Genomic DNA, 20,123 nt, shown 5'->3' on the forward strand with positions numbered 1-20,123 from the left:
TTCAATACCAAATGTATAACACCATTTTAAAATATGACACTCATAGAATGCTCTAAAAGTGTAGTTTCCGATTTAAAAATGGTTGAAATTTTTAAAGTGTTCTGTATGATATTAAAATTTTGACAGAATTTTCCTCTATAAAACCAATGTCATTTGTAGAAAAAAGTTAGAACTCAAATACAAAGAATAGATATCCATTTTAAAAACTAACACCCGCAGAAAATATTTATCTCTTAAAAGTGGCAGATCACATTTGAGAAACTAATTTCTAAGAGGGCCTTAACGTTTAAAACTTTAGCTACGTTTCTCACTGTAAAACTCTTCGTTCAACATTATTTTTAAAGCTATTTCAACTAAAATAACGTTTATAGCACAATTTTGGATTTTGCCACTCATAAACATTTTTTATTAATTTACAAACTTAATGATTTACTCTATGAGCTATAAATATATTAATTCAAGTTAGCTCTTAATTTGAACCTTAACAGAACTATTTAGATTTCAACGATATTGTATTAGTTTTAATATAGTTCTTGATGTTGTGTAATCAGAAATAGAGAGAGACACACAGTCTAAGAGTTTGATTGATTGTGTAATATTTCAATCGTAAATAGTATATTCTTATTTATATTCATGAAATTCGTACGCAATAATCATACAGTCATTTTACATCTTTTTTTTTCCAAAAGAGGTTAGTGAGGAGAAATCGACTGTTTCATCAGAACACTATCATTCGATAATCATTCCCGTCGTTTACTAATCAGAACATCAATGTCTTTCGATTACCCGTCATAAGCAACTTATTAGAGATAAAATATATTGCTAAATTAAGACATCATCTGATTGCAATTTTCTATTCAGTGGAACAACTTTGATATTTTATTTTGCATCTCAGAATAAATGAAACACAACATTGTCTTCCTCTACGCTTGAAAGATTAGCAAAAGATTAAGAACAAGTGTCGAACGTTTTGGACCACCCTTGAGAACAACAGAAGCTGCGTAAAAGTTTATGAAACTGATGCTGATGTGCTGGGAGATAAATGACGCATGGGAGGACACCTTGACGTTTATTTTCGCAATAATTGAAGCAGAAATTTTGTTTAAGATCTGTCAATCTGCACACGTTAAGTGTTTAATTTGATTTCTCATCTGTACGTGGGTGGTCATAAAATAAAAAAAAATAGAAAAAATAGAAAAGTAGAAAAAAAAACTAACCACTTAGAGCAGGAAAGGGCTATAGTGACATTCGAAGAATTATATTAAATTGAACGTAATAATGAACAATAATGAATGCAGTAATAACGAATAATAATAAACGTAATAATGAATCTTTCGTAAATTAGGTTTTATGTCAATGAAAGCAAACTAAATCACCTACAATATTAGAACATTATTTGTCTAGGTCTGTGGTATAGAAATGTTTGAAAACAATGCAGGAAATTTAAAAGTGGTTCAGGGGTATAAATATCATCTTATCCACATATTCCGCATACGAAAGATATAGTTAATTGCTGAAACATTATTACCTACAAAAGATAATAATGGAACACAAATTAATGTATTTAGCCTTTTAATGATTATAATAGTTACAGTTATATCTTTTCTAATCGTTCACTTAACCGAAATCAATGTAAAATTTCAAAATGTGAAAAAAATATCACAGTAAGTTGACTTGAAATATCATAGCAAGTATCAAAAAATATCATGGCAAGTTGACTATAAGAAAGAACACCGGTAAAACTTTTTTTCTGAAAATTGTTATTTGTAAAATAATGAGTTCCGAGATTTGAACTACTACATGATTTATATAGATCCAAAAAAGATCTGCGTAACAATCACTACGTAGGAATTTTCAAACTTCATCTTCGTTTTCTAAGAGCCGATTTTTTTCAACATTCGATATCTTAAAATCTATTTATCCTACTTCCATTTTAAATGATAATTTGTAGAAAATTGAATTATCTGCTAAGTTGAGGGGAACTTTACGTCTGTTTTTTTGTTATTTATTGGTCAAACATGCAAATAGTATGGAAAAAATGAGAAAATAGATTGATACCTTACAGATATAAAGAACTATTTCTTTCATCGAAGCCTGTACTCATATATTCTCTGCACTAGTGCTATGTAAGCGGTTGGTGGAATAACACCCTGACGGAAGAGAACCAATTCATTCCTGAAACGCTAGTTTTTAGAAATTTCGGAGTTAAGTTGTTTTCCTGTTCAGAAGGTGTCCAAATTAATAAAGAAGCTAGGGCTTGGTCAAGTGAGTATGGAGGAGGATGAAGAAGCTCCAATTGCTGTAGTTTTGCCATAGTCATTTGTGCGCTGTCTGATTTGGCTATGCCATGCAATAAAATAGAAGACCATCAGTTAATCAATCTATACTATTTTTCTCTTTAAGTTTTAGCATCATTTCGTATAGTTAAATGTAGCATATCTCTATTATAATAGATAAACAAGGTTTCATAAAATCATAATAGATCACATCTGCGTTAGAGTACCAAACCCACCAACAGCTGGTGTTTTGGTGAATATTCGGTGAACTGTTTTGCTAACTTTGAAGAGTGCCTTGTTGACTCATAGAATCTTTACTAAACATAAAAAACAAAAAATATATACATATCTGAAGGAAGCAAATTAATATTTAAGCAAGAAGCGAGACAAAAACGATACAGAAATTTGGTAAATTATTGCAGTGGAAGATAACGTTAAAACCTGTTTGATTGCCGGGTGAAATATGGAAAAGCTGCAAGACCATTATGAAATTGAAATTTCTTCCAGCAATCAAACATATTTTGATGCTTTGTGCACCTACCTTCCTCAGCCGTTGATACTGTTTTTGTTCTCTTCCCGCTTGAATATTTTGTACGATGTGCATATTTTCATACTATGGTTAACAGTTATCCTATGCATTAACTATAGTATACGTTAAGGGTTGTAGTCACGGAACTCCCTGCCCATAATCCGATCCAATAATCTTCTCAATAATACAGTTTTCCATTAACAAAGCAAGCAATATCTACTGTTATTTTTACAGCACCTTAAATATAGAAAAAAACTGACATGTTACTGAGGTAACGAAAAGATTGGCTTAATTTTTCCATTAGCTATTAATAACTTAAATCTATTCGTTGTTTGAAATTATTTTGAATCAATGGAATACTTGAATTTAAAACCAGAAAAATCCTTGAGATCTTTTCCAAGAAACATTCTATATCGTTCACGGAAGCTCTTGTTTCAATCTGATGCTCCGATACGAATAACCTTCTGGATTTATGTTTTCTAACTGTATTTAATTTCATAGATCTTTATTATTTAGAACATCTTTAGTTAGCTCTTTGCTGAGAAACCTGTTTAAAGCATCTTGCATAGTTTTGAAAAGCCTTTTATTTGAATCAGAGCAATTGAAGTTATATATTGCTGGTGAAGTTATGTACGGTGCTTTTTCATTCAAATTTTAATTTTCATAACGCATCTCTGGAACAGTTCTTAAGAGATACGAAAAATCTTTAATAACAAAGTTCGTGGAGATTTATTTTTTCATAATTGAAATCAGGACAGCAAAATTATGATTGAAATCGAATTCAAATTTCTAAACAACTAATATAACATTATTTTGTGTGACTGTACTTACAATTTAGCAATTCTTAAGCTCTAAAAGTGGCGATGACAAAAGAAAATTATTTGCGCATTTTAAATCAGGATGCTAGGAGCACAATGAATTCTGTGTAGGACATTTCTGTCTCCATTTTTCTGACAACTTTTACTGTAGTTCACTTTAATTTTGTTATCCTTAATCTTCACTGTTCTCGTTTATTGTTCTTGTATTTTAATTGTTGTGTATTCTTATTGTCCATGTATTCATATTGCTCATATTCTCGCTCTTGTATATGTTGCCTGTAATATAGGGATTGATTTCCATTAAAGCGAAATGTTAAAGAAAAATAAACAAATAAAAAAAAAATTTGGCATTAAAGCACGTTAAAAATTTTTACCGAGTTGATAAAATAAATGTAGAAAAACTTGTCCATTTGAGAATGATAAATAGATCTGAAATACTTGATAACTATTTCTCCCAGATCGAATAATAGCAGAATCAAAACTAAATCTTCTTTGGGATAATTGAATGCTTCCATCAGTGAAAAAATGAACAATGCCAAAGATAATTTAAAAATCTTCATTTGTGTCTTTTGGTAAAGGAGCCATAATCTCTTATCTCTAAATTAGTATTTATATAAATGTTTTAATGGATAAAATAACGTTATTTAATAACTTCATGCACTTTTTACATTACTGACTAAATAGCAAAAAGCCTTTTCAAATAGTATTTTAGTCTTCCTTAATAAGCATGGAGTAAATAATCGCTTCCTGTTATGGAAGTGCGTTTTAAATAAATAGGAAGTGTGAAAAAAGGTAAATATTTTTAAGCCTTGATTTTTACAAGAAGGAATCTGTCACTCATTTATAGAAGCTAGAATGATTTTAAAAAATTATTTTGCGATCAATACTTTTAAGAATCTATTGCCCGAGGCAGAATTTTTTTATTTTTTATTCCTAAGCGAAAAATTAGCACCGAACAAATCAATGGCATGATTTTCACTATTTTTCTGCCTTCACGTTTAAAAAGTTCGATCATTGTATGTCTATAATGTATGTATATTAAATTTCAAAATTTTCATGCTCCGTTGTGCCTTTACGGAAACAAGACTTTCTGAAGGCACCTCATCAATTATCAATTTATAAACAAAACTACTTTCTGTTCCTACCGAATTAGATGTTACCCCGTCTCCTAAGAAAGGGCCTGACGATTCGTAAAATCAATTAAAAAAGTGCAGGAAATAAAAACGCACGGTCAGCTGGCAGGGTGCTGCTTAGAAAACAGAAAATTTTCTAAGTTTTAAATTTATTAAACACGTTTTTCTATAGACTATAAATGGAAAACTATAATATACTGATTTCAGAATAACTTCATTTGTAGAAACAAGGTGGTTGCTACGGATCAAATTGAGTTGAAAGACAGGCATGCAGATGTTTCAGTTAGAATGATGTGACATTCAGCAAAAAACATTGTTTTATAATTTTGCCATTAACAGCGCCATCTAGAGATAAACTTTATAACTATTTCTAAATCTGGTTTTTTTAATGCCCACTGTCATAAGCAGACAGCAGCATACCGTACATTTCTGCCTCATTCAATTTTTTAAATTAATTTTTTAAGCGATAGATCATTTTTGTGAGATATGTGATGTAGTCTTGATTTATGAAACATCCATATTTTATTATTTTATTTTATTTCATATTCATTGTTGAACAATCGATCAATTTTGAGTTTACGACAATCAATGTTCAGCTCCGTAGCCTTGTGATTTTGAACCCATTGCAAAAGACAATGAAACTCCTGGATGAAGTATTGGGAAACATTTGCTTTCATGGAGGACGTTTTGATGGAACTAAACCGCAATAGCGTTAGACGGAGAAAAAAACATCGAAAACCACCAACGGGTAACCTGACAGAAGCACATTATTTTAAGAAGCACATAGGAATTTATTTATATAAATGGAGTAGAGTTCGCATTATCCGCAAAATTGGGTAGCAAGTGCACCGCATATAACAAAAATCGCAAATAGACAAAAAAAAATAAGTTAGAAACACGAAAAATAATTTTATAATCTGTTTCATACATATGTACAGTGCGTAAAAAAGAACAGACCATCCTGAATAACTTCTGATGTAACGATCATATTTTCTCAGAAGTCTCAGTTTCAAGTTCAGGGGGTGATCTTAAATATGCTAACTAATTAGTAATGACCTTGGCCAAAGAATACCTAAAGAGGCCTTTTCATTTCAATTCTAACCTTCAGTAAGGATAGGTTCGAAAAGGGACGAAATATATTGCACCTCCAAAACCCGTTCCTCTGTCTCCCCTACATTTTTTGTGGGGGTGCGTGAGTTAAGTAACCCGAAACTAATCGACTAACCACTGTCGCAGAAGGGGGATTGCAACCTGCGGGGGTCAACTAGCTTTCAAAAGATATCAGAAGAAACTCACTCTTCATCTTATATTATGCTTTTNAATTTTTTTTTTTTTTATTCCTAAGCGAAAAATTAGCACCGAACAAATCAAAGGCATGATTTTCACTATTTTTCTGCCTTCCCGTTTAAAAAGTTCGATCATTGCATGTCTATAAAAATATATATAAAATTTCAAAATTTCAAATATATATAATTTTCATGTTCCGTGGTGCCCATACGGATACGGAAACAAAGCTTTCTGAAAGCACCTCATCGTCAATTTATAAACAAGAATACTTTCTGTCCCTATCGAATTAGATGTTACCCCGTCTCCTAAGAAGGGGCCTGACGATTCGAAAAATCAATTAAAAAGGTGCAGGAAATAAAAACGCACTGTCAGCTGGCTAGGTGCAGCTTAAAAACCAGAAAATTTTCTAAGTTTTAAATTTAGTAAACACGTTTTTATATAGACCATAAATGGAAAACTATAACATACTGATTTCAGAATAACTTCATTTGTAGAAACAAGGTGGTGGCTACGGACGAAATTGAATTGAAAGACAGGCATGCAGATATTTCAGTTAGAATGATGTGACATACAACAAAAAACATTGTCTTATAATTTTGCAATTAGCAGCGCCATATAGAGATAAACCTTATAACTATTTCTAAATCTGGTTTTTTAATTCCTAGTGTCATAAACAGACAGCAGCATACAGTACATTTTTGCCTCATTCAATTTTTTAAATTAATTTTTTAAGTGATAGGTCATTTTTGGGATATGTGATGTAGCCAGTAGTCTCTATTCATGAAACATCCATATTTTATTTTATTTTACAATCGTCGTTGAACAATCGATTCAATTTTGAGTTTACTACTACCAATGTTCAGCTCCGTAGCCTTGTGATTTTGAACCTATTACAAAAGACAATGAAACTCCTGGATGAAGTATTGGGAAACATTTGCCTTCATGGAGGACGCTTTGATGGAACTAAACCGCAATAGCGTTAGACGGAGAAAAAAACATCGAAAACCACCAACGGGTAACTTGACAGGGGATTCTAACCCGTGATCCGTCAACCCAAGAGATATTTTATATCAGCACTGTAGTCAGAGCGAGCCGGGTTGAGAATTCATATGGACCAGTCATGGCTGGGATTCGATCCTGGGTCGAGTGACGGCTCTGTCCCCTGAGTCACATCGGCTCATGAAACATCCATTAAATTATCTAAGTAAATACATAATATTTTCGTTCTCTCTTGTAAAGTAGCCAAAGCCTTCTACCAAAGAGTACATAAATCAAAATGCCAATTTGATTCACAAAGTAGGTAAATATATCGAGTAATGTTTTTCTTACTGTTATATATGGTATTTTTATATTTTCCCAGGTATAAAGTTCCAAATTATCTAGATTTTTTTTTTAGCGAAATAATTGTGTTGTAATTTTTACAAAGCTTTTAAGTTATTCGTTTTTAACTTCAATCGCATCACAAATCTCACATAACTCAAGCCGTTGCATATTCTTACGTTCTATTTGGGGTGCGATAGTAGATATACCTCCCCGTGGTGCACCCTGGTAACGGCTGACGGCTAAAATATCTACTAATTTCGGGAGTCCGAATTGCCCACTCTGTAGGAAATTCGAAGTAATGGATAGGAAGCACTTGATGGGATGCTCGGCTGTACAAGGAGACTCCGAAGTGAACAGATATTGGAGTGCTAGGCATCTGCTAATGAGTCATTGACTTTGTTTCTCTTATCTATGTTTATTCTTCTTGTTAAGAGTTTGTCAATTTCTGCCATTGGAAATTTAAAAAGAGGGTTCTATTTTAATGAAGGGTTTAATTTAGGATTACGTTTTTAGGGACGCTCTAATTCAGGGGCTCAAATTCGTTTAGCTACTGAAGGGGCAAACGGAACAATATCGCAACATTTTAATGGCGGGAACTTGAATTTTTGTCTCATTGGCCACAGAAATGCCAGAAGTGCTACTCTCTTCTCGTTGCCCAGTGGGCACCTGTGGCAAAGCCACGGTGGTGGAGCAGCGTCACCCACGTCACACAACCACAAACCCGCTTATAGGGCGGGTCACATTCACACTTTCACACAAAGAGGAAAGGACATAGAACACAGAGAGGGAAAGAAACATCCATGCCCTGAGCAGGAGTCGAACCCGTGGCCAATGGCTCCGCAGTCAGACACGCTAACTACTCGGCCATCTGGTCGGCTTAATTGAATTGTTCTAACAATATTCTGAAACAGTTTTAATTCTAATTGCTTCCAGTTCTCCATCAAAATTGGTCCGTTGGTTAATGTTTTATTGTTCTTATTTTAATGTATTTACTGTTGTTATTATTATTATAAAGTTTATATTACTGTTTTATCTTCTTGTAATTTTTTTTTCTTTCTCGAATGCATCTGCGATGCATGGAGGACGCTGATCAAGTGATCAAAGTCAAGTGATTGTGCAATAAAAAAAATTTAAAAAAAAACTTTTCAGCGTTCGGCCCGGGGTACCCGAAAATCTATCTAGGCTACTAATTCTTTTAATAAACAAGACTAATAAACGAATTCAAAGATGGCTTATTTACAGATGTTGAAAACACATTAATGTACATATTCTAATGTAACATCCATAAGCTATCCTACGAATTCGCGATTCCATCTGATATGATCTCGGATGAAAAGAACATCTGTCTTGCGATTACAGTTTCTATGGAAGGGGTACATTGTATAAATATAATAATTCCGTTGGATAACTTATAACTGGGTACAATGCATGTAATTACTTAAACTACTGTAATACTTGCATAAACAGGAAACCTTCGTAACAAAATTATAACAGAAGAAGACACATAAGGTAAAACATTTAAGATAGTACTACTCTCATCTTCAAAATATTTTGACACTTAGAGTAAATTAATTTTAAAAAACCTTATTTTAAGAAACACACAGAAATTTATTTATATAAATGGAGTAGAGTTCGCATTATCCGCGAAACTGGATAGCAAGGGCACCGCATATAACAAATATCGTAAGTAGACAATGAAAAAAAAAGTGAGTTAGAAACACGAAAAATAATTTTATAATGTGTTTCATACATGTGTACAGTGCGTAAAAAGAAAAAAAAAAAAAAAAAAAAAAAAAAAAAAAAAAAAAAAAAAAACAGACCACTCTGAATAACTTCTGATGTAACGATCAGATTTTCACAGAAGTCTCAGTCTTTAAGTTCAGAGGGGTGACCTTAAATATGCTAATTAATTAGTGATGGCGATATTTTAAGTTACGAAATCAGACGCAAAGAGGTACGTCCCAATAGTTCGGTAAGGTGAGTGGTGTCAAAAGTTTAGGCTCTTTAATGTAAATTTTACTTTTTGAGTATTTCACCATATTTGTAGAACATTTTAAGCTAATTGGAAAAATTTTGCACACAATTATTAAATTAGTTTATCCGAAGATAATTTCATGCAAAAATTAACTTTTGATAAATACTTACTATTTTTTATTATTTTATATCCTACTGGTCGAAAAAAGTTTGAATTGTAAGATATACAATATTTAACATCATTTTAAAGGGTGTAACTTTACATGACGAAGTGCAAAATTTTAGTTAAATTCGTCGAATAGTTCCTAAGAAATCGATTTTTTTTTCTTAATATCACTTGCAAATACCAGCAAGCCTGCTTGGTGAAACCAAGTGAATATAAGGCAGAGGGAGCGTTTCTTATTTTTCAGTGACACCATCTGTGGCCAAGAATACGACTTCAGCCACACATGTGTCACAGCCCGTTTATAGGGCTGACCCATTCATTCATTCACCAATCGCAATTTTGACCTGCACCAGAATCTCCAATTCAGTACCCACAGAGGTATGATTTGTTATGGGGACATGGAGGACTTTGTGACCCGAGATATTTAACGTGCATCAGTCACTATATTTACTACACGGTGAGTCTTCGGTCGGCGGGGTTCGAAACCACGAACTGTCGGACATGGGCCCAGCACCTTACTGACCAGTCTATCCCGGCCACCTCAGTAATATATTTAATATACATTACTGACGACCCCTTAAAATTAGGGGTATTGGGCAAGTGCCCTTTCTATTCATGTAATAATCAGGCATTAAGTATCAAAAAAGTAATAATTCACAATTTAAAGATTTATTTATTTGTTTTAAAGCCGAGTATATTAATCTAAATGTTAGCAATGCACTTTAATGATACGTTAATGCACGGAGATCGATCTCACGACCTCTTGGACGTGGGCCCAACGTCCTTTCAGCCAAGCTATCCGGCAGAAGTCAAATTTTAAAATAGTCTTATACTTAAAATTCGATTTCTTAGGAACTATTCGACTAATTTATTTTGCTGCAGATTTTGTATTTTGTCATGTAATATTTCATTGTTTAAAATAATATTTAAAAAAATTTATTCTTTACAATTCAAATTTTTTTTTCATCTAATATTAGATAAAATAATAAATATTTACTTGAAGATATTTTTGCATGAAATTTTCTTTGGATAACCGAGTTTTATAATGATGTGCAAAAATTTTTCAATTCGAATAAAAATTTCTCGAGACATGGTAAAATGCACAAAAAGTTTAATAAACATTAAGGTTTCCAAACTTTCGACAGCTTTCCTAACCAAACTATTAGGACCATGTTTCCCAGATTGCTGCTACCCTCTATAATTTGGAGATCTAAATCAGAGTTCGCCGAAAAAAAGGTATGTTTATTCAATGAAAGTACGTTTTTTTTATCTAAATTCATAACTTAGTCCAAGAACGTGAAGATCTGGTCATTAGATCAAAAGTTATTCAGGGTGATCCATTTATTTATTTATTACTCTACAGATTTTAAATATACAGCATAAATCTTTGTTCTCCGTTTAAATATTTTGCCAGTTTTTTTGATAAAAGTGGCGTATTTATTATTTATTTATTGATAATCTTTAATTTCATTTCTGCGAAATATTCATTCATTTTTTCTCATGTGATAGAATGTGTTGCTCTCAGTTTCGTAAAAAAGTTCACCAGAATCCAGATTATTTAAAATATAAATATGGTTTTAATTCTAGAAAAGATTTTAACTGTATTATTTTATTCCTAATTTACATAGTTAGCAAAATTTGATTCAGAACAGAAGAGTTAAAACTAAAATAAAATCAAAAGCAAGCAAGAAAAATCCCTCACTTCTTACCCATCTTCATTAGCTAANAAATAGTCTTATACTTAAAATTCGATTTCTTAGGAACTATTCGACTAATTTATTTTGCTGCAGATTTTGTATTTTGTCATGTAATATTTCATTGTTTAAAATAGTATTTAAAAAAATTTATTCTTTACAATTCAAATTTTTTTTCTCCATCTAATATTAAATAAAATAATAAATATTTACTTGAAGATATTTTTGCATGAAATTATCTTTGGATAAGCGAGTTTTATAATTATGTGCAAAAATTTTTCAATTCGAATAAAAATTTCTCGAGATATGGTAAAATGCACAAAAAGTTTAATAAACATTAAGGTTTCCAAACTTTAGACCGCTTTCCTAACCAAACTATTACGACCATGTTTCCCAGATTGCTGCTGCCCTCTATAATTTGGAGGTCTGAAATCAGAATTCGCCGAAAAAAGGTATGTTTATTCAGTGAAAGTACGTTTTTGTATCTGATTTCATAACTTAGTCCAAGAAAGTGAAGCCGGTCATTTGATCAAAAGTTATTCAGGATGATCCATTTATTTACTTATTTTAACTCTACAGATTTTAAATATACAGCATAAATCTTTGTTCTACGTCTAAATGTTTTGCTAGTTTTTTTTAATAAAATTTGATATTTATTATTTATTTATTGATAATCTTTAATTTCATTTCTACGAAATATTCATTCATTTTTTCTCATGTGATAAAATGTATTGCGCTCAGTTTCTTAAAACAGTTCACCAGAATCCAAATTATTTGAAATATAAATATGATTTTGATTCTAGCAAAGATTTTAACTGTATTATTTTATTCCTAATTTACATAGTTAGGAAAATTTGATTCAGAACAGAAGAGTTAAAACTAAAATAAAATCAAAAGCCAGCAAGAAAAATCCCTCACTTCTTACCCATCTTCATTAGCTAATTTTCCTTAAGTTTTTACGTTTAAAAGACTATTTATTTAAAATTATAAGTAGCTAATATCACGAACAGAAATATGTGCATGAAAAAAAGATACCATTAATATAAATAATTTCAAATTCTACATCTCTAATTTCATGCCAATACTATCAACTTTAAAGCACCTATTCATTAACAAGGAAAATCTCTGTTTTTCTGCTTACTAAATTTCCAGCCTAATCCATGACGTCAAATTGAATTCGAAAGCATTTGTAGACACTAAGAGCAGGTGGATTTAAAAGATATATGCGATCCGTATTTATACACATAGCCACGTAGTTTGCAAACTAAACTCTGGACAGTTGTGGTTTAATAAAGTCTTGTTAATTACCTATTATTTATCAAGTGAAAACTCATAAACGTAAGTTTTAATTCTTTTCTTGTTCTAACCGCGATAAAAACATTTATTATTCCGATTTTTTCTCTTTCCTTATTGTTCAAGCAAATACCTATTTTGTTGTAAAAGGAATACCTATTTCTGTATTCAAAATGAATAACGGTTTGACTTATATTTACTCTGTTACAATTGTTACTCTAAATACTTGAAACTCAAAAACTTTTGTACAAATTATACAATCTTCTTTAAGATACTTTGCTATAAGGAAAAACAGATCTCTTTAATAAATGTGTAGTTGTAAAATTTATAAATTTGCACTAAATTTATATATTTTCTAAACTGTTTTAAATACTGTTAAATTTTTTCAAATTTGTTTTTATACACATAGCTACAAAGATTGCAAAACTAATTTATTGGCACTTGTGTTACAATAAAGTTGTATAAATTGCTTATTGTCTATCAAGTCAGAACTCATAAACGTGAGTTTTATTACTTTTTTTTAAACGTAAGTGAAGCATTTATTGTACCAATTTTTTTTCCTCCCTTACTATTTTTAGAATCCAACTTTTTGTAAAAAAAAAAAATTATAATAATAAATATCTCTTATTATATTTAAAATGAATAATAGTTAGAACTAAGTTTCTAAAATCAAGTTTGTAAAGCGTTACCCTTATGCATAAATTGTACAATCTTCTTCAAAGACACTTGCAAAAGCTGATTTTTTTTTTTAATGCGTAGTAGAGAAATTCTTAAATTGACTGAATTTATATGTTTTTAAAACTGTTTTAAATACTATTTCTAAAAATCTAACTTTTTCGAATTTATTTTTATCTTATAGTGCAATATTTTCTCGAAAAAAATACTTTATAACTACGGAATATGCTTAAAAAAATAAATAAAATCCCTTAAATTTCCGATTAGCAATAACAAAAATCACTGGCCTTAATGAAATTTTTTGTATCATAACCTCTTTATATTTAAACATAATAATATTTCAGAAAAGTGAAAAATTTGAAGCAAATAATTTTTAATACTGTTTTGTCAGTAAAAATCAGAAATTTGTTTCTTATTTACCCTAAATATTACATTCAACAGGACATATCCCCACAGTTTAATGAATGGATAGTATTATCTGTATATAGTGCACCCCCCCCCCAAAAAAANGCCCCCCCCCCCAAAAAAAAAAATAACTTTAATAACTTTTGATCTCATGATCGAATCTTCACGTTCTAGGACTCATTCTTAATCCTCAACATGCCTTCAATACACCTGAGGGTGACCTCAAATATGATAATTAGTGCAGACAATATTTTAAGTTACGAAATCAAACACAATAACGTACTTTCTCTGAATAAACGTATTTTTTTTTTTTTTTTTTTTTTTTTTGACGAATTCGGATTTCTGACCCCCAAAATATGGGGTGCTTAAAAAGGTCGCATATCTAAAATTCGATTTTTTTTTTCTTTCTAGGAGCTATTCAACCGATTTCGCTGAAATTTCGTATTTTACCACGTTAAGTGACACAATTTAAAATGACCTTACAATTCAAAATGTTTTGACTGTTATTTAATAAAATAATAAATATTGGCTAGAATTTATTTTTTGTATAGAAATAAATGTTGTCATTTATCCAAAAATACAAAAAATATCTAACATTTTTTTTTTTTTTTGTATCTTTGGATAAATTAAATTTATAATTGCGTGGAAAAATTTTTCAATTCGCTTAAAAAGTTCTCGAGATCTGGCGAAATAGGCAAAAAGTAAAATTAACATTGAATAATTATTTATCATTATTTTATTTAATAATAATCGGAAAAATTTTGAATTGTAAAGTAGCTAGATTTTTACATCAATTTAAATAATGTAATTTTGTATGGCAAGAAAAAAAAAAATTGAACGAAATCGGCCGAAGGGTTCCTGAAAAATCGAAATTCAAAAAATTCAGATATTCAAAATTCGATTTGCGGCTGATTTTGTAACTTAAATATCGTCTGCACTAATTACAAGGGTCTGTCCAGACATTTTGTGAAAGGTCCGTTTTTGTAAAATTGTGAAAAAATTGCTCGTAATTTGTGAATATAAAATGGACGTTAAGTCACATTCTTTCAATCAGGGTCCTGCTTTTGTGAGTCCTGTCCTGTTCTGTTATAGGGCCCTAATAGGGTCCTGTTATTGCGAAGAACCTCTTCAAGGAGTTTTTAAATTGTAAATAGATACAAGATTGTGCTCAACACTGTAAAATTATAATAAAAAAAAATAAATTTTAAAAAATAAACAGCAATTGCTGCTACTAAATTAGAGATGCAACATACAAATATTTGGTATTTAGCCTATACTGCTGAACGCAGAATATTCATTTCGGACGAATAAAGGAAGAAGCGCCTGCTGAAGACAAAATTTAGTTCGTTTACATCTGTCTTTCTTCCCCCCCCCCTTCCTGGGAAGGGTTTATTTGATTAACAAAACAATAATGAAGATAAACAAATTTGTGAAGGGTCCGATTAAAAGATAAATTATTTTGTGAACGGTCCGTTTTCAAGTTAGAATATTTTGTGAAGGGTCCGTTGAAGGGTCCGTAAACGGACCCAAATTTCTTCTAAACAGACCCCTGAATTAGTATATTTGAGGTCACTCCTTCGAACTTTTAAGATTGACTTTTAGTACGCGGAAATTAATATAAGATTGACTTTTAGTACGCGGAAATTAATATTGGATTAATATTATTCTGGGTGATTTATTTATTTATTTTTATTCACTTATCTATTTTTTTATTTATTTATTTTCTGGGCAATGTACATTGATATTATTTTATAAATTTTATTTTGTGAATGTAGTTAATACATAATATCTAATGATATTAAGAAAAAATATATACTAAATCGAGCATCGAATACAAAATTTCATCGATTCAGTCTCAAGTTTTATGAATTATTAGTTTAAAGTTTCATCAAATATAAAGCTTCGTAAAGTCTAATTGAAATAAATGTTCCTAAGTTTCTACACAGTTAGTGATTAACTTTATTTTCTTCCCTCAGATATCGAAGTCGAAACCCTTAATGATATCTATCTTCACTTTTTTTTACTACTAAACTTTAATCCTTTACTCTGGGCAAGATTAGAAATAAAATTAGAAATAAACAAACAGCATGTCAATTTGGCTGTTAAATATTTTTTAATTATTATACGTTTGCACACTTCTATTAAAAAAAAAATCTGTAAAGTGAATGCTAAATTTTCTCGGATAATATTTATCAATGTTTTTATTCCGCTCGCTTAGTAACAACTCTCACCATGTAACATGATCTTGTTCTAAAAAAAGAAGAATTAGGCTTAGAAACAAAAACAAATGAAATGAATGAATCTACTCATGTTCAACACATTTATCTCATTCATCTCCTTCATTACAATTCTCACCCGCACCCTCTCCTGAAACTGTAACTCTTCTTAGTGTACAATGAAAACAACGGTTGCCTTTGAAATAATCAATATTTTAAAACATATTTAGCTGAAATATGGCAGAACAAATTGTTGTCACGAGTATTTGCATTAACTGACTTCTATAAGGTTTGTTGTTTTCATTGACTGTTTATTTTCTTAACGAGTTCTTAGACTTTTTTTGATTGAAACTTTATACCAGATCATAGCTTCGATAAACTCTTAACAAAAATAGCTGTTTTCCTTACTTCGTTAACAAAATATTTTGTAAAATTACTACATTTCATTTTCTGAAAATTATTTATATTTATAGTGCACTAAGTATTCCTTAGTATCCGTTTGATATCTATATTTTGAAAATACTTGTCTTAAATGAAAGCAGATTATGGGTCGCAAATTAATACTTCAGCGTGGAGAAAATAAAAATTGAATCAAAATCTAATGAATCACTACTAAAGAAGGCAGGATTGAAAACATCAAAACCTATTTGATTGTCGGAGGAAACAGAGGTAATTTGTAAAATTATTGCTCGGAACACCAAGTTTCAACTTGTTTTTTTGTTCTTTTTCATCCCACTTTCCACGCTGGTGATTCGACAGATTTTAATAGCGTTTTAGTTCATTCCTTGGGTAAATACCAATTTGCCACCTCCTAATACTATATGCTTATTGTTGCACTTCATTTTGACAAAGATTTTAAAAATACATATTATAAGCGGTGATTACGGCACACCCTGCACATTTAATATATAAAGCATCGAAAAAGAGGGGAACCTACTTCAAGCTCAGAATACAGAAAAATCTTTAATTACCATGGATATTATAGTTTAGAAAATAAATGCCAGAAAACTATTAAAATATTTTTTAAAACATTAATCAAAATATTCTTTATTTAATGTGATAAATTTTAAGCTTATACAGTTTCATGGGCAATCAGCAATGGTATTTAATTTAACAATGGTACAGCTTATTTTTTAAATACAATAGAATAAGTTTGAAAAACTTTTTATTTAATACATTGCTAAGGCTCTTATCTGATCTGTCTGACCTACTATCTGATATATTAAATATATATTCCAGAAATATTATATTTATACTAGGGGGCTGAATCACCTGTTCGCTGCAGCTCATCAACTCCGATGATTGTTTTTTCTGGGCATAAAAGTTTTTTCTACGAAAGTTTATATCACTTAAAATATAACTTCCTTCGTCCAAATACAGTAGAATCTCGATATCTCAAACTTCGATACCTCGAAAACCTTGTTATATCAAAAAAATATTTTTCCCCTTTACATTATATATTAACCTAATGTTAATTTCAATTCCTATGTCGAAGAGTTTCTTCTCAAAACCTTGTTTTGTCGATTTTTATTCGAAATTGAAAATGAATTTTTTCAGAAAAATCACAATATAAGTTTATTGTAAACCAATTCTTTTCCATTTAATGCATAATTATTTTTGTCTTACTTTTAAAAATAAAATTATAATTGTTATAGTCAGGGTTATAGTAAACTATCATTGCATACATATTTATAAGTAGTTACTCTCACGTTTCATGACTAATCTGTGGAGTAATATTTTCGAATATATTTTTCTACTTTTTAGAACATATTTAGTTTTGAACTTTTTATCTCAAAAGCTCACTATCTCGAAAAAATACTTTTTGCTTCCCTTCACATTTGAGATATCGAGAGTATACTATATTCCACTTATGATTCTATTAAGGTCTGTTAGTAAATGTAAGTAATTTTTCTAAGTAATCATTTTTTAAAATTAAAAGTGCATTTTTATATCAAATTTAGTGAGTTCACAACCGTAATTTAATATTTCGTCGCTTACCAAACGAATAACATATTAAATACAATTTTTGCGTGCATCACATTGCGCATGAAGCTGATCTGTAAGTTTTAAATCATTTAACGAATCACTTTAAGTGTAATTTATCCAAAAAAATAATAATTGTAAAACGGTTAATACAAATAGACACCTATTTAAACAACTTTCTCTTAAAATGTAGCGTAGATTTACGTTATAATAAGAACAAACAATTCTCTTAGTTTGTTGTTGTTGTTTCTAATGCCACTTGCCACACTAGCAAGGCTGACTGGTGAAACCGAGCAAATTTAAGGCAGAGGGTGCGTTTCTTGTTTTTCAGTGGCACCATCTGTGGCCAAGAATTCGTCTTCAGCCACGCACACGTCACACCCGTTTGTAGGAAAGACCCATTCATTCATCCACAGATCGTAATTTTTGACCTAGATCAGATAACGATCGATCTCCAACCCAGTACCCCCAGAAGTATTGATTTGTTATGGGAACATGGAGGACTTTGCGACTCGACAGAATTCACATGCATCAGTCACCATTTACTACACGGGGAGTCTTCGACCGGCTGGGCTCGAAACCACGAACTCTCGGACATGGGCCCAGCTGCTACCGACCAGGCTATCCCGGCCTTTTTTCTCTTAGTTTTAAACTCTTTTTTTAGAAAACAATATAAAATCAAAAGCTTAATAATAGCAGTACAGGTGAATACTTTTAAATTAGGAATACAAAAATGTTTATAGGAAAACAATACCTTTATGACTTTTATAAATTTTATACTGACGATAATCAGAACAACACGGAAATCAATGTGGGAAAACTGAATCCTACCATGTGATTTTTCTGACCAATAAAAATTCACCGACAGTAATAGATATGCGCTATACAAAGACATTAATCTGGAAACGCAAATTTTTTTTATGCTTGATTTTAATTTTAGGGAAATGATAAATATTAAGATTTCATATTTAATTCTTATAATTTTTTAAACTTGTAAAATAAATGCAACAAAGATTTGTTTGATTTTTTTTTAATTAAACATTGTCAAAATGATTAAATTTGAAAAAACGAAAAAAAAAGTAAAAGAACCATCTGCACACACGCAATTATTTCTTTTGACAAATTTTCAAGAAGGCAATCAGTTGTATCTTTTAATGACAGCTTAATGAATATAATGACCTCATTTTTCATACTGTTCCCTCTAACGTAAATGAAATATAATCTTAAATTACTTTTTCCGGAACCAATTTCCATCTAACTCATCCCTGGATGCTAGATTCTCGAGTTAAAAAAACTCATTTAGATCTCGACCCCATTGCTTTCTTAAAGTTAATGACCCGCAAATATGTTAACTTTTTTGACTTTTTATCCATTCCCAGATGTCATGAATAAAAGAGAAAGTAAACAATTGAGATGATTGTTTTTGTCTGGTGTCTCCATCATTTAGAACATAGACGAAAGTAACATAGATGAAATATTTGTTCGTTGCTTCACAATGATCATAGAGCTAGCCATAAAAGGTGAATTAGCATAAGCCGTTTGATGCCTCTCTAAGTGTTGTTGACTTTGATTTCGAATGATTTGTTAACGTTAAGAGTAATCAAAATAAGTGAAATATCTTTCATAAAAAAACTTTCATCTACGAAGAATGTAAGAATATTTTTTTTGGCAAGAGAGATATATTCTAGAATGATTAGAACAATAGGTTGCTATTCAAATACGTTTGACAGCAAATCGAAAATGCTGAATTCAATGGCACCTTGTAGAGATGAGGTAGCCTTAGGCAGAGCTCGAAGCACGCATAGAGTCGTAAAGTTTTGATACACTTTTTTACTTCTTTTAAAGCAAACGTTAGGTTCAATTATTAAGTATAAAATATGTAAAATCTATAAGGTATAAAAAATTAGAGATCTGCTACTATTGTTTTGTGAGACTTAAAATTAAGATGTTTTAACTCAAAATTTCGATTTTTTTTTTTTTTTTGTTCAATTTTTTTTTAGTCATTTTGGAATTTCTATCGGTACTATAACAAGCGTTGGAAGTCGTCCCTTAACGTGTCGACGCAATGTGTGGCGAACTTACGGCTTTCAAATAACACAGTGACAGATTATATTGAGTCGGGTCGTAAAAAAGTAATATTCAATGTATCGTGAAACGAGCACCCTTTGGGGGTTGGCGAGCGTTAGCTTGCAGAAGCTAAGCTTCCAAGTATATCGTAATTCTTGTCTGTAAAAGTACGGTGCAACAAAAACGGTAAAAAAAGGTAGAATATTTCTTTCCCTTTTTTATTTAATAGCTCATGCATTTTGCCTAGTATTAATCTATAGTTATGTAACTTTAATTTATTAATA

At 30.7% G+C, this 20,123-nt stretch overlaps 1 protein-coding gene across 1 annotated transcript in view; it reads left to right on the forward strand.

Annotated features, from left to right (window-relative positions):
• The first annotated feature begins 12,207 nt into the window (after window positions 1-12,207).
• The window catches only part of LOC107449275 (innexin inx2), a 36,470-nt gene continuing 28,554 nt past the window's right edge, over window positions 12,208-20,123 (forward strand). Inside the window, exon 1 of the mRNA XM_016064776.3 lies at window positions 12,208-12,538. The gene's annotated coding sequence lies outside the window, so the exon portion shown is untranslated. The remainder of the gene's footprint in view (window positions 12,539-20,123) is intronic.

This window comes from Parasteatoda tepidariorum, chromosome 1, assembly GCF_043381705.1.
Source record: "Parasteatoda tepidariorum isolate YZ-2023 chromosome 1, CAS_Ptep_4.0, whole genome shotgun sequence".
Taxonomy (NCBI): domain Eukaryota; kingdom Metazoa; phylum Arthropoda; class Arachnida; order Araneae; family Theridiidae; genus Parasteatoda; species Parasteatoda tepidariorum.